Source organism: Leptonotus elevatus, chromosome 16, assembly GCF_054856555.1.
Source record: "Leptonotus elevatus isolate MCC_2025b chromosome 16, RoL_Lele_1.0, whole genome shotgun sequence".
Classification (NCBI taxonomy): domain Eukaryota; kingdom Metazoa; phylum Chordata; class Actinopteri; order Syngnathiformes; family Syngnathidae; genus Leptonotus; species Leptonotus elevatus.
This window is the reverse complement of record NC_141254.1, coordinates 10551007-10565495: the sequence shown is the minus strand read 5'-3', so window position 1 is coordinate 10565495 and position 14489 is coordinate 10551007. Positions and strand designations below refer to the sequence as shown.

The 14489-nt window shown below is 40.2% G+C and overlaps 1 protein-coding gene across 2 annotated transcripts in view; it reads left to right on the top strand.

Moving 5' to 3' along the window:
• Positions 1-4413: 4413 nt before the first annotated feature.
• The window catches only part of LOC147160677 (glutamate receptor 4), a 112125-nt gene continuing 102049 nt past the window's right edge, over positions 4414-14489 (top strand). Inside the window, exons 1-2 of one of the 2 annotated variants that reach the window (XM_086057928.1) lie at positions 4438-4476; positions 4528-4574. The gene's annotated coding sequence lies outside the window, so the exon portion shown is untranslated. Of the gene's footprint in view, positions 4575-14489 lie in introns of both variants that reach the window. The other variant, XM_086057927.1, reaches the window with a different exon arrangement.

The window sequence follows — 14489 nt, the reverse complement described above, 5'->3', positions numbered from 1 at the left end:
TACATGTATACATTATATGCTTAATGATGTTTACAGGAGGAAACGTGTATATTTATTTTATTAAAGAATTATAACTAATTCAACAAAAGATGCCTCTGCCAAATCTAATATTGGGGTGTAAGGAACTGAGCGATAAAAGAAAAAAGGGGGTCTTCAAAGTAGCACATAAGTCCACTTGTTAATTCTTTATCTTTATTTTTTTTTTTTACTTGTTAAAAATTAGTGACCGCCCCACCACGCCCCCGGCCCTATACAAATTGCCTACGAGCTGTATATGTCTAATCTGTACGAACACTGCTCGCGAGACGGGAGGGGCAAGATGGCCGCCCCGTGACTTCAACGGCTTGCACGGGCTATCGGCTATCCAGTCATATATTCTGATCAGTGGTTCACTCTCTATTACATTATATATTAGGGTTGTGCCTCCCAAAAAATCGATTCTCATAAGAATTGCAAATCTCATTTAGTACGATTCAGAATCGATTTTAAATGTCCCAAAAACTATTTTATTTAAATAATTTTATCCTTGTTTGTGTGTATTGGGAGCGCTGCTCATGTACATGATTTGGCCACTTAGGGGCAGTGTGGTTCCGCACGTTATGATACATATAGATATATATATATGTTGTATATATCTTGATATGTTGTAGCCACATTAGAGAATAGAAGGAAAAAGTCATGTTATTATTTTTATTATTATAAAAGTAGTTTTTTTGCAGCGTAGGAAGAGCAAGATTCTTGTCTGTATACATTCCTGAAGCGTTTTGTATGAATAGCCGTTTTTTTGTGCGTGTGATAAAAGTGCCGTGAGTAGCGCGCTAATTAGCATTAGTAGATCATGACGATTCTTTGCACATTTATAAATTGAAGCAGAAATCATTGTCAATCAAATCCTTTTGAATCAAAAATCATTCTGAATCGAAAATCGATTTTGAATTGAATCGCAGACCCAATAATCAAAATTGAATCAAATTGTGAGACAGTCAAAGATTCCCACCCATATTATATAAGCAGTAGTGTATTAACGGGTCGGGATTAAGTTGGTCCAGGGCCCCGAGGACATGTATAACCCCAAAACTGATGGAATTAATTTTGTTGGGAGCAAAAAAAAAAAGGCATCAATTGAACGAAAATATCAGAAAATGGGGCTCCATTAGCATTTGCCCGTGGCCGAGACCCCTCCTCAAATTAGACCGCATTGATGCAGCGCCGTCATCCCTTTCCTTTTACCCGCTCACCACGTGACGCATATTAAATCAGCGCGTGAATGATGAAGCTTATCTGGCTTAAATTAGAGAGACACGGCAAAGAATCCCCCTCGGGTTCGGTCGCCATGAATATTAAAGGCAAACTGGCAAGGTTACACAGAGGAGCGTCGACGGAAGAGAAGAAGTGCCGAAGAAACATGAAGGACAAAGAAAGCGGATGAAGGAAGAGGAGGAGGACGGATGTCGTTATAAATTAATATGGACGCTAATCATTTTGTTCACATGAAAAACTGGCTTACAAAGGGGGATAATTGAATTCCAGCATGCCACAAATTGGGCAAAAATGAAACAGGCTGCTTGGCAAAGTAAACTTATTTTTCTTGACTTGAATTGACTTTACCACTCGGTTAGTGGGACGTAGTGATAAACTACGTCTAGTTACGTTACCATCATAGCAACAGAACCCATAGATACTGGCGGTGTTCCACAAGGTGACCTACTCGGTCCACAGACTTTTACAATAAATGCTAAGTGACACACCTGTCATTGTTGACGCCTGCGTGCCCTAATCCATATCAACTGCGATTATTTATAACATCTGCTGCTGTACCACTGCAGCTTTATTGACAACAACTTGTAGCTAGTTTACAGAGACAAAGTCTTCTGTTTTTTTTGTTTTTGTGATTAATTAAAGTCAGTTCCCTGTCAGAATGACAACATCCATCCATGCTTACGCGATAAGCAACGATCAGGGGAGCTCATCGTCCCCTCTTCGTCGCGTCAATAATAAATGCACTCGGATGTAAATGGCTTCATTGCTCTTTGTATGACCTTGTAACGATGCTCTTTCATTTTCTTTTTTCGCGTGAAACAATGACAGCTCTGCGGTTTTGAAAAAAACAAAAGTCCTTTGTCGTATGTAGTGTTCCAGATTGATGATATTCATTCACTTTATGTTTGTTACTCCAGAGCTGCAGGCAAAAATGCTACTAGTAGGGGTGCACCTATCGATCAGCCTGCTGATTTATCGGCCCCGATTTCCTTCATTTTGGAAAATCGGTGATCGGCAGATCACTTAAAAATATATTGATCTTTTCCACCAATCTCATCTTCCTCCTCAGAGGGCTGAAAAAGTCAGCAACTGTCCTGTTCTGCTGAGATGACTAAAAGGATTTTCATTTTTATTTGAGAGAACAACTTCATGTGCAGTTAAAACAACCCATTTGTATTATTTCACCGATATTGTTCAATGTTTTCCAATAAAACAGGATTGGAACACTGAAGGTGTATGTTGCTTGCAATGAAAAAAAAATCGGGTTTGACAGGTCAGACTTTTTAAAAGATTGGGGATCTGTGATTGGACAGAAAATTGTGGTGAATTATGGCAGTGGGAGAGGAAGTAACATCGTACAAATTAGAGCTGTCAAAATTAATTGATTAATCGACAAGTAATCGATTATCAAATTAATCAACAACTATTTTAATAATCGAGTAATCGTTTCGAGACATTTTTTTAATTTAAAATTGACCAACTCCTCTGATTTCAGCATATCAACAGTAATTGTTCACCGATTTCTGTAGTCCTTCAAGTAATCCAAATAAGACATTTGCAAACATCTGTTTTTACTTTGGAAAACAATGACTGAACAGGTGACATCAACCCCCCTTTTTTTTAAATCCCTATATGAATACATAGTAGAAAATAAACACCAATCACTGGTTAATAAACAGTAATCGGGGGAAAAAAATTGTAATACACTTAAATGTAAAATTAAAATGAATCCAATGAGTCAATTAATCGATTGAATAATCGATAGATGAATCTAATACATTCAAAAAATATTTGATAGTGATAGCACTAGTACAAATACTTCCTTCCATCCACTTTTACTACCACATAAATCCAAATGGACATGCTCAGGGTTCTTCCCACATGCGAGCAGCGTCAGTCTCACTCTCCATGTTTTTTGTTTTTGTTTTTTTGATAGAAGCTGAGGAGCTTGTCATCCTCGACAGCTCTTCTTCGGGGAGAGAAGTCGCTAAAGGGCATTAGCACCGCGTCCTTCGTGAATCACTTGGAGACGTCCTGTTGCCTGGACCTGGTGGAGGCCCGGAGGCTGCCATGTGACGTAGCCCATGAGATAAAACTCCCTCTTACTCAGCCATTTGTGTGTATTTCCTGCGTTAAACGCGCATAACACCCCTGGTGTGTCCTGCTAAAAGCGCTCATGTGGACAGCTTTGTTCAAATGTGTCCCGTGACTCATCTCGTTATTTGTGCTGCATATTCAACGCAACCCAACGTCTCTTTTTTTATGCTTTCTAAGCAGTAGGCTGAATTATGATGCATCACTTTCTCATTGTCCAACAATCAAATAACTATTCATTGAGAATGACATGAGTTTGTTGATTTGTTTTGAGCTGTGGCTCAGAACTCCTCCTCAAAATACGACCAAAGCTAATATCGTAGCATAACTGACCTACAGACATTTTCAACCTAAATTATATTTGTGTGATGTCATATCATTAAGAACATGTTATAAAACTTCTTTTATGACAATTAGCCTAAAACACTTTGAGAAAGAAGGTTCAAAGAACACATCACTAATAGCAAATTTTCCAGTATTGGATTAGGCAATGTGCATAAAGAATAAAAGTACAAATATCTCTGGCATCTTATTCCCTGAATTTTCTTTTAAACCGATTAAGTATCAAAATAAAAACATACCGTGTGCAACGCCATTATCCTGGTCACGTGACCGTGATGATGTATCCCGTGCGTAAACAACAGCTGCCCGTCATTCACTTGAATGGGAGTTTGCTGACGTAATTGGGCAAGAAAAAGACCGTCTTCTATCCCAATTACTGCGCCAATTTTGATGTGAGTAAAAATCCTCAGCACGTCAAGTTTCATGTCATTCCGTGTGGGGGCGGGCTTCTCCTAATGTGGGCTAATGCGGGCTGAGCACACAACATGGAGCGTGGCCTGGCGTAGTAAAAGTCACCCGGATGTTTAACGTGCAGGTTAGGGACCGTCCACAACTTACATTTCCATAGTGAACAATGTCAACGGTGACTTGACTGGTAATTTGAGCCTCTGTAACATGCAATTTGTAGACGGTCCCCAACTCCGACCGGCCGGCTCAATGAGTTGTTTTCAGCCACTTTCAACCGACTTTCGGCTGTGGACACAAATCTTTGGCAAGTTCTCCGTGGCCGTGGACACAAATCTTTGGCAAGTTCTCCGTGGCCGTGGACACAAATCTTTGGCAAGTTCTCCTTGGCTGTACCGCTTTTGAATAAGTATGTTTTTGCTGTAGGGCGTAATTCCACCTTTGATGTCCGCCGTGGGACGCAACAATTCCGTGTGAGTGTCTTTGTTGTCATTAGCGGCCATGTCATGTATGCATGTTTTATGCACGCGACACGTCACGATGATCACGCGAATGTCCAAAATGGCCGATACTGTACTTAATGCAAAAAATATTCATAAAAAGTGCTATAAAATCAAAATCGCTCAACATGAATTGACTTTTTTTTTCCCAGGGAAGAGTTGAAATTAACCATTTCACAGAATAGCTGGTTAGTTTTTCACAAGTCTTGTATTCATTTCAGGTCACAAAGCAAGGAAAGTCAAGTCTTGAATGTAGGTTATTTTCAAGACAGACCAACGATAAATGTTCTTTGCTTCCACATTAGTAATTGTATTTACGTATGTTCATTTGCGTGTGTTTATCAATAAACATGGCTTGTAGCAAAACATGTTTAATAAATAAATAAATAAATGCATGGCTAACATAAGAACGTACACAATATTTTTAATGTTAAAAATAAAAGTGTTGTTCCAAGACACCACTGTTTTAATTTTTTCAAGCATGGAAAAAAAGTATCACACTTTTTTTTTATAAAAGTGGAAAAAAATATCTTGCCATATATCTTAAATGGAACAATTTTGTAGACATTTCAATATTTTGTGTGACATGAGAGGCCTATTTCCCAACAAAATTCTGCTCAAATTGTATCCCTTCACTATTCTTACTTGACACCAATTAAAGTAGCATGCTTTCCTGTATTTGTGACTAATGTACACTTTGTAAAATGTAGACGGTTACTGAATTAAAAATCTGAACTTAAGTCTAATTTTCCCCCCAAAAAATATTTAGATGTTAAGTACATTTGAATTCAGTTCATACAGAACAAAAACGCCTGCTTGACAGGTGTTTTCCATTTACATGAATCTGGAAGCACATCGAGATGAAGGTCAGTGTTCCTCACCGGAAGTCACCATGGCAGGGGTGGGCACACTCGGTCCTCGAGGGCCGGAGTCCTGCAGGTTTTGGAGGTTTCCCTTCTCCAACACAGCTGATATATGATCAGCTCATCAGCAAGCTCTGCATAAGCTTGGTAACGATCCTGTTGATTGGAATCAGCTGCGTTGCAGCAGGGAAACCTCCAAAACCTGCAGGACGCCGGCCCTTGAGGACCGAGTTTGCCCACCACTGCACCATGGCATCCAAACAGGATGCGACCATTCATGACAATCCTCCACCAGAATGTTATGTAAGCGCTCCTACTAGAATAGCTTTGGATTTAATCGCCGAAGCCTGACAGCCGGCCTCTTTCTTTGCTCCCTGTCTTCTGTCTGCCTTGCCCGGGGTCGATTATAAAGTCATTTATTAAAAAATAGTTGCGAGGTTGCTTTGTTGCAAAGGTAATTCCCTGACAAATGTGTCTGGCAGTATTGTCAGGGAAAGGTACGAATAGTGGCTATTAGAGTGGAATACTGTATATCATACCATTGCCATTTCCAGGCAATATTGTTCTGTAGAGACCAAAATATACAGAGGAGGATGTTGACTGTGCAAATATGGCCGCTTGTAATCCAGTTAGCCACTAAATAAGTTATTATCCCCGACCTTGAGGCAACGGCTTTGCTGGAGTGTTTCAGCGCTAACTGTAGCGACCACGTAAACAAACACATCATCAGTTTAAGTTTTTAAAGAAGGTCCCCTGAGAAGCGCCACAGTTTAGATTGCATTTCTTAAAACAAGCAAAGAAAAGAACCTTACGCAACCAGTAAAGCGTACCACTTAATCTCTTGCTTTCTGTTTACATGTAAGTTAGCATTAGCGGTTAACAGAAATCGGGCGGAATATCACGTCCAAAATCACTACCTGTTACCATCATTCAAGTTTTATATCTGTTGCACACCAGCATCAATAAACACACACATTCTCTCGCTAATTTAATACAGTAAGCTTTTAATACTTCACAAAAACAAACTACTATGATTACATCATCTTCCCGAACTCCTTTTCAAAGATCTTGGAGCCATGATTGATGTTTTGATTTCATGTGAAAGTGTGACCTCTTGAAGGATAATTTTCTTACTTGTTGATATTTGTTTGTCGATGTTTTTTGTCACCGCCCTAGGAAGTATGAATATAAATTAGCTGTATGCTAGCTTCAGCATATTTACGTACGTAATGTTCATTAATGTGTATTGTCCCTTTCAAATAATAAAATGCGTAACAGGCAGAAATTAATCTGTCCTGTCTTGACTTGACTAGTGAATTGTCTAAAAAACATCCAGACTTTCAATCTTGCTCCACTCCTCGGCAAAAACATGAGAAATCAAATCAGTCTCGCCTCTTGCAGCTGATTTGTCAGGGTCTCATCTCACTCGGCCTCTTCCTCGCGTCGGCGGGCGTCGCAGCCGATGAGGTGGCTGCAGCTGTGTTCCTGTTATCCCAGCTCCCGATGAACGCAGCGTTTGACACTGTTTAAATTCGCCGTCCCACCTCCATCTCGCTGCCTGTGCAGCGTCAAGGCACAAAGTTAGCAGGATCCTGCTAGCACAGCATAAGATTCTTTTGGATATCTTTTTTTTTTTTTTTGTTCAGAATTCATTTTCAATTAATTATGTGTTGAATGGAGTGCAATGTTTGGCTGCAACCAGCAGAGGCACTGCTGGCACAGGCTCAGCTGGTTCACCATATATATATATATATATATATATATATATATATATATATATTCTGTCCATGTAAAACAAACATAATAAACCAATGACTCCTAAGCATGTATAATAAACGGCAAAAACCAACCAACCTCTACTTCACAGATTTCACTTATTGCGGGTATTTTTTGGAACGCGACCCCGGTGATAAATGAGCAAAACACTATTAAATAAAAATATTTACTAATAATATTGTCTTTAGATGTGTGGTCTAAATTGTGTATAACTAACGATGTTGCCTGATTTAATTACGTACTTCCTGCCTGTGGTGCGCAATCTTTACCCATGGACTTCAATGCAAAAGATAGGACCAAGGTGGGATCATCATTATTCTGGCTTGAAAAATCACTAAGGATTATGAGGTGGTCCTTGGAAAAAGACCCCAATATTGAAGTTCAGTAAATTATCTTCAGAAATGAAAAATGGCCGGCTGGAAGGTCACTAAAGGTGCTGTTCGCCGCGATGTTTAATTGTTGTTAAGTATATTTATGACTAGAGTGTGTGCGTGTGTGTTTCTGGATTGGCCTGTTCCAAATCCGTCAGCATGATCTCCTCTTTTCCTCCTCCAGCCACAGCCAATTGATTCTCCACAGGCTGCCGGGCCGAGAAACGTCGCTTCTTGTCAGAGCCTCGAATAAGCGGGTGGGCGAACGGATTACTCTATTGTGGCGGTGAGGGCGCGCGGCGAGAGAATTCACATTATATTCAATTAAAAGCCGCAATTAGCAAAACAATGGCCCGAGGAAGAAGAAAAAAGCCCCAACCGCGTTCAGTTTGATTTTTCGATTGAAGTCGTAAAGAGAGAGTGCAGAAAATAAATGGCAAAATCAACAGCGTTTAATAGAAGATGTGCTTAGAATCCTGTTCTAGCAGTAAAGTGAGACTTCCCCATTCACAGCTGTGATGGCGTGAGGTGGGATGGTGGGAATGGCAAGCACGGGGATGCCAGATGGAGACGAGAATGCGATTAGACGCAAGATTCGAGCCAGTGGATACTTACTCATCTGTTTCCTGTCTCACTGTCATGTTCCCTCGGTGGGATGCTAGTAAAACTTTCTCGTTTTGGGATGTCGGTAAAACCACCAAAGTTTTGGATTAATGTGCTAACCTACACCTGTCCATCTATTTTAGAAACAAAATTCCTTGACTGCAAAGTCAAAAGTTAAGTCTTGAGTTTTAACCCTTAAATTTCAAACTAGTCCTAAGCTAGTCTCGAGTTTCTCTCGCTAAAATCGAGTCAAATCGAGTCCTAGCTAAATTTCAATTTCTTGAGTTCAGCCAAAAGTTTTTTCTTTAGTCACTGTCAAAAATGATCAATCCATATTGAAGCAGGAACATCAGGTACATATTAGCATCGTTAGCGTTCCATATTCTTCGCTACTAATTAACGAAGGCACCACACTCGGTTTTCTCGTCCTTTGATCGCGTCTCATCAGCATCTCTCTTTGTTGTTGACATGAAATCAACTTTGTCCCGCAACTTTTCATGTTGATATTCTGCCAGGTTCGTCTCTGCCATCTGCGCTATGTGTCAGCTAATCAAAACCAGAAAAAAAAGCGATTGCACACGCACGTGGCAAGCGATGAGGAGCAGGTGATGTGTTTAAAAATACACAAAGATTTGCATAATGAAAGAGGAAGGTGTTTGTTTGAAAGTACCGTTCATTGACGCGGATGCGCGACAATTATGCATGAGGTCTATTTGCTGAACAACCAAGTCAGATACTGAAAATTCAATTATTCCAAACATCTGAAGTGGTAAGACCCTCTGATTGTTCGGGAATTGGAATTAAGTCAATATTTTGGAAAACATTCCTAAAAAGTCCTACAAAACTTCACATTTGAACTTTGAGGGGAAAATTCTGCCGCAAAAGCTCAAATACACTTGAAATTCTATGGACACCAAACTTTGGGGCAAATTTCAGAATTTTACCCTTTTTTTTTTTGACAATAAATGAGTCATTTTGGAATTTGAATGCCATTAATATTGTAAAAACGAGACAACCACCACCATTTTGGGAGGAAATTAATTAATTAATTAACTTATTTATCTATTAATTAATTTATCTATATGCTACTTGTTTATATGTTCGATAAACAAACAAACAAACTAAAATATATGTCAAAATCTTTCCACGACCTCGGAATTGAAATTGCGTGAATGAAAAAAAAAAGGATACATTTGCCTAAAAAGTCTTATTTTTACACTCAATAATCAAGAATCTTAAGTTTTTTTTTATCAAACTCAAGGCCCGGGGGGCCAGATCCGGCCCGCCACATCATTTAATGAGGCCCGCTAAAACAAATTATATATGCGTTGACTTTGTTTTTTGCCAAAGTACCGAAATTGCCCTAACCCTAACCCATTCTTTACTTATATTGCAAATAAATTTTATATTTCAACAAAGCTGGCATCTGATTTCAAAACTAGTTATTTATCATTTTGTTCTGTAACTGTAATATGAGGCAATCTTACATTTATTTAGTTTCACAATCATAACGGTCCTCCGAAGGAAGCCCAAACTACCATGTGGCACGTGACAAAAACGAGTATGACACCCCTACTTTAAATCGGTGCGGTTAATAAGGATTTTATGTGGGTAACACTTAGACCCTGAAGCAGATCATTTCTATGATTTTCTGAGGGACAAAAATGTTCTGAAGCCAAAATGAGAGTGGAAAAAAAGCTACTTCTATGCCCTCTCCCTCCCTCCCCAAAAAAGAAAAAAGAAACTCATAGCAGTAAATAACAGTCGTGACTGAATGTTCACAAACTGGTCAGGTGTAAAGATGACCTGCAAGAATTTGAACGTGAGCATCAATAAATGTAATCAACATATAAGGAATTTGAATCAACGCGTGCAGGTACACTCACATTCTGCATTTCTTCAATCTGACTGTACGCCCGCGTTCTCATTTAAAACGGCACGAGTAATGAAGGCTCGGCGGTGCAAAGGAAATCAGTGCAAATATGTCATTCCTATGAAAGGGGGAATTATTCTGCAACGTCTTATTGGTTCGCCGAGCGCTCCCAGGCCACATTTGCAACTCCCCGCTTGTTATCTCGCCGCAGTTAATTAAGAGCGCTGAACTAAAAGAGCCCGGGAACGGGATTTCTCTCGGAATTAAACATACACGTGTGAAGAAGCCAGTGGTAGACGCTACTTTTTCGCTTCATTTTTACACAACGAGAGGCAGACATTTTGTTTGTCCTCTGGGAATGCCAATCAAATTTTCATCTGCACCTTTTTCTGTGGAAAAACAAGATGGAGTATGTAAACAATAATTCGGGAATGGTACCTGAAGGGGAAAATGTGGATTTTTAGTCTGTCTTGCGTTCATGTTTTAATCAGTAGCATGGGGACTGGTTATGAAACGGGAAGTTATAGTTTTGGATGGCTCGCTCATTCACTCACTTTATTCGGCTAGTCGAATGAGATAAAGATACCATATAAGCTACAATAACTCCACAGTTTGGCACGCTGATAGTTGGTCAAACATCAGCTAAGCTTCATGACAGTTACGCGTTGAATTGAGAAGAAAATAAATTACAGAAATCCCACGTCCATTGCCAACAAAAACACTTTTAAAATACAAAAAAAAATACAAAAGCATATATACACACATATATAAACACATTCAAGAGAGAAAGAGCAATAAAAATATATTGTGTGCCTGTGTTTACAGTAAACAAATCCAGTCAACAAATTTAACTTATCCTCTCACATTATACATCAATAATCATGCCCAAAGGTGTACTTTATAAAATGAACCGGCAGCCATCACTTTCTGTAGGCGTAAAAAGCAGGGTTGAAAATTTGACAGTAAATAATCTTCAGCATGAAATTAGGTTTAGCTGAAACACTTCCTGTTTTCATTCTTTTTTCAAACAGTGTCAGACAAAATAGTGTGCCGCCAGCTAGAGGTCAATGGTGGAATTACACACAAAACGGAGGAACGAGATGGAAGAATAAGATGGAGTTATACAAAAATGCAGTACAGTATCCGCGAAAATACCCTAACCTCATAGAAGAGGAAAACTTCATATTTAATATAATGAGTAAACATGGTCAACCTCAAACTCACTCCAAAAATGCACCCGAGAGAGTTTTCATAGTTTGTTTTGAATGCCGTCTGTCAAAAGTCTACATAGAAACGCTTGTTCTACACCAAAGCAGTAACCCTATTCATTTTAATGTCTCATTGAAGTTGTTTGGGCTCTTTATATTTGATACCAAATAGCTCTAAAGCTTCCCAAAATGTTCCACTTTTCCAGTTTCCTTTAGCTCCTATGACACTTGTGAGGGGCAACGCAGTGTTTAAAATTGCATGATGAGGTCGTGCAGGCATGTAACTGACAGACTTGCTGACGGCTGACAGAAGCGATGACATCAGCTGCCACTCGGACCACTGCTGATGATCATCAAAGACATGCCGGTGAAGAAGGATGTAGTGGAATGTTTTTTTTCCCCCTGACTGCACATTCCCACTAGCTAGATAGCTAATTAACGTAATTTGCTGTTTTGTTACCGTCACTATATTTCCCCCCAGAAATGTTGATCACTGTCCTAATTTTATGATATTTAGGCATTCAAATTCTAAAATCTTGTGTGACTTTCAAACACACAGTACATTTTTGCGAAAAACTTGACTGACACTAACTAACTAACTAACTAACTAACTAACAGTATCACAACTAAACCTGCATAATACGACTAACTAACTAACTAACAATATAATGACTTGGTAACAAACCCTTAACCATAACACTATCCTAAACCAACTGACACTAGAACAGAAAGTATAGAAAGTTGTTGAGCGCAAACCTCCAATGACATCTTTCACACCAATGGACCATAAAGACAGAAGAAGTGTGTTTAAATCGGACGGAGCGGATGAAATTGAGATTAATGGCTAAAAGATCTACGGTAAGAAAAACAGCCCGTCCCGCCAATGATAAATGAACACAATGTACACAACGTGTGGAACTTAAATTAACTGCTCGGCGCACAAGGTGGCTGCACTCCTGATGACTCATTTACTGCAGCGCTGCTTAAATCACCTTGGTGCACTTCTGATTCCTACCCTGTCTGGTATCTCAAATTATGTATTTAATTTTCCTGGATGTTATTCATTGTGCAATAAACTAAAGTAAAAACTCAGCATGAACCATTCCGAGACAGATGGTTCAAGGCCAAATGTGAAACTTTTGTGCTTCTTCGTGAGCAATGTTTCCCAGTCGCCCAGTAACCTTTGTTCTGCCCTCTGCTGGAGAGGAGAAGATTAAATGTGACAAGGCGACTGACTCTGAAGAAAACATTTCAAAACTCTTGTTCGACAGGCTCAGGCCGCGTCACAATGACAACACTGACAGGGAAAAGCCATTTCAACTGTTTTTATGGAAACTTTACTTTGAATTCCAGGTCCCTCAGAATATTGCAGACCTTTGAATTTCCCTTAGGAGACCCTTGGTATTTGAATTTCCCATAGGAAAACAACAATATATTTCCTATGATTACCGAACCATGTTTATGTGGTGATGCACAAAGGGTTTTGAGACTGAAGTTCTGCCTCATCAGAGGAGTCGAAGTATCTCTTGGACTTGGTCGTGAGATCAGCGGAGTCTTGAATCAATGTGGTGCAGTGTGCAGTTCCAGACTTCCAGATGTTGGAGAGAGAATGAAACTCGTTCAATTCTCCAGTGGTTCTCTGTTTTTACACTCGGCGATTGTCATAAGCTGTGGGTAGTGACCGAAAGGACAAGGACACTGGTACATGTGCGGCGTTTCTATCCTTAGAGAGAGTGCGGAGCTCAATCATTCAGGGGGAATGCAGAGGTTTTGCTCTCTTACATGTCAAGATAACGTAGAGGTGACTCGCGCATCTAAACAAAAATGCACTTTATATGTCGAGGGTACAGTGCTCTCTGCTTTTAGCCCATCTCTGAAGATCAATGGGCAGTCATGTAGCGCCTGGGGATCAAATCCAGAACTTGTGACACCACATTGGTCAAGGGAACTGGCTTGAAATTGACCCTATATGTGAATGCCCTCTGGTCACTTCCTTGGTGTGGTGTTCCTAGCAGGTAGAGAAGACCTTGGGGCAAACAGACACATTGGAGTGACTACTGTATGTCTCTCAGGGAATGGCCCTGGACTTCTTTGGTTGAACTCACGGAGGTAGCCAGGAGACAGGGAAGTCTGGCCTTCCCTACTTAGACTGCTGCCTTTCAGACCATTCTCATGTCGTGTGCCTATGATCACAACCAAGTTGTTTCCTTTGGTAGATGTCTGGGCTCAGCCTTAGGGATAAGTTGTCTGGTAACGGACTGGGAGCTGTTTTGGTCCTCCGTGGATACCTTCCAGGTAAGGTGTAATTGGCAAGGTCCAACTGGTGCACAACGAGGCTGATGGAGAGACTCTAGCTCACTGCTAGCATGGGAATACCTCGCTGTTCCTTTGGAAAAACTCTAGGAGCTGGACAGAGGCAGAAAAGTCTGAGCCTCACTACTGATCCTACTGCCCTCTACCCATACCAAGAGCCTTTTTCTTTTTCTGTTGTCTACCTGGTCAAGCTTTAGGTAGTGACCCTTGGCACGGTGTCTGGGCTAACTCATAGAGATCTATCATCTAGAAGAACTCAGAGCTGAGCCGCTCTATCTATTTAAGCCGCCTCCCTGATGCCTCCCTCGTTTGGTGTTCCTGGCGCAAGGTCCAAATTGCCAGGGAGGAGTTCTTAGGGTAGATCTAGGGCACATGCTTGGGACTATGTCTCACTGACGGCCTGGTAATGCCTCAGTATCCCATTGGAAGAACTCGGAAGCTGGCCCTTCTTATTCTTGTTCTCTTTTTTGGTAAATTAAGTGTTTTTCTAAAAATCCAAATCTTCTTCTTCTGATTATGAGGGGATTTTACACAGTATGTCCCAAAACAAAGCTCAGTGCTTTTCTGGCCCGAGTTTGGTTGTCTCTGTATTATGTATTTTTGCTATGTTTATTTTGAGAATGAAGTGTTTTAACTGGTGCTTCTTTGGTTCTGGTCTGGAGTATCCATTGTGTCATTAACACTGTGGTGTAGCCTGGTCCGGTCTCTATACGTCCTAGATGGCTTGTTTCATAAAAAAAAAAAAAGACAACTACTGCAGCATTAAACTTTTTAGGACATGAAAAAAAGACGTGCTTTCCGACGTGTTTACCATCTGGAGAACCTAAACATGCACTTTACTTTCAATTTACACCCGATAACAATAATAGGCTGCACTCAAT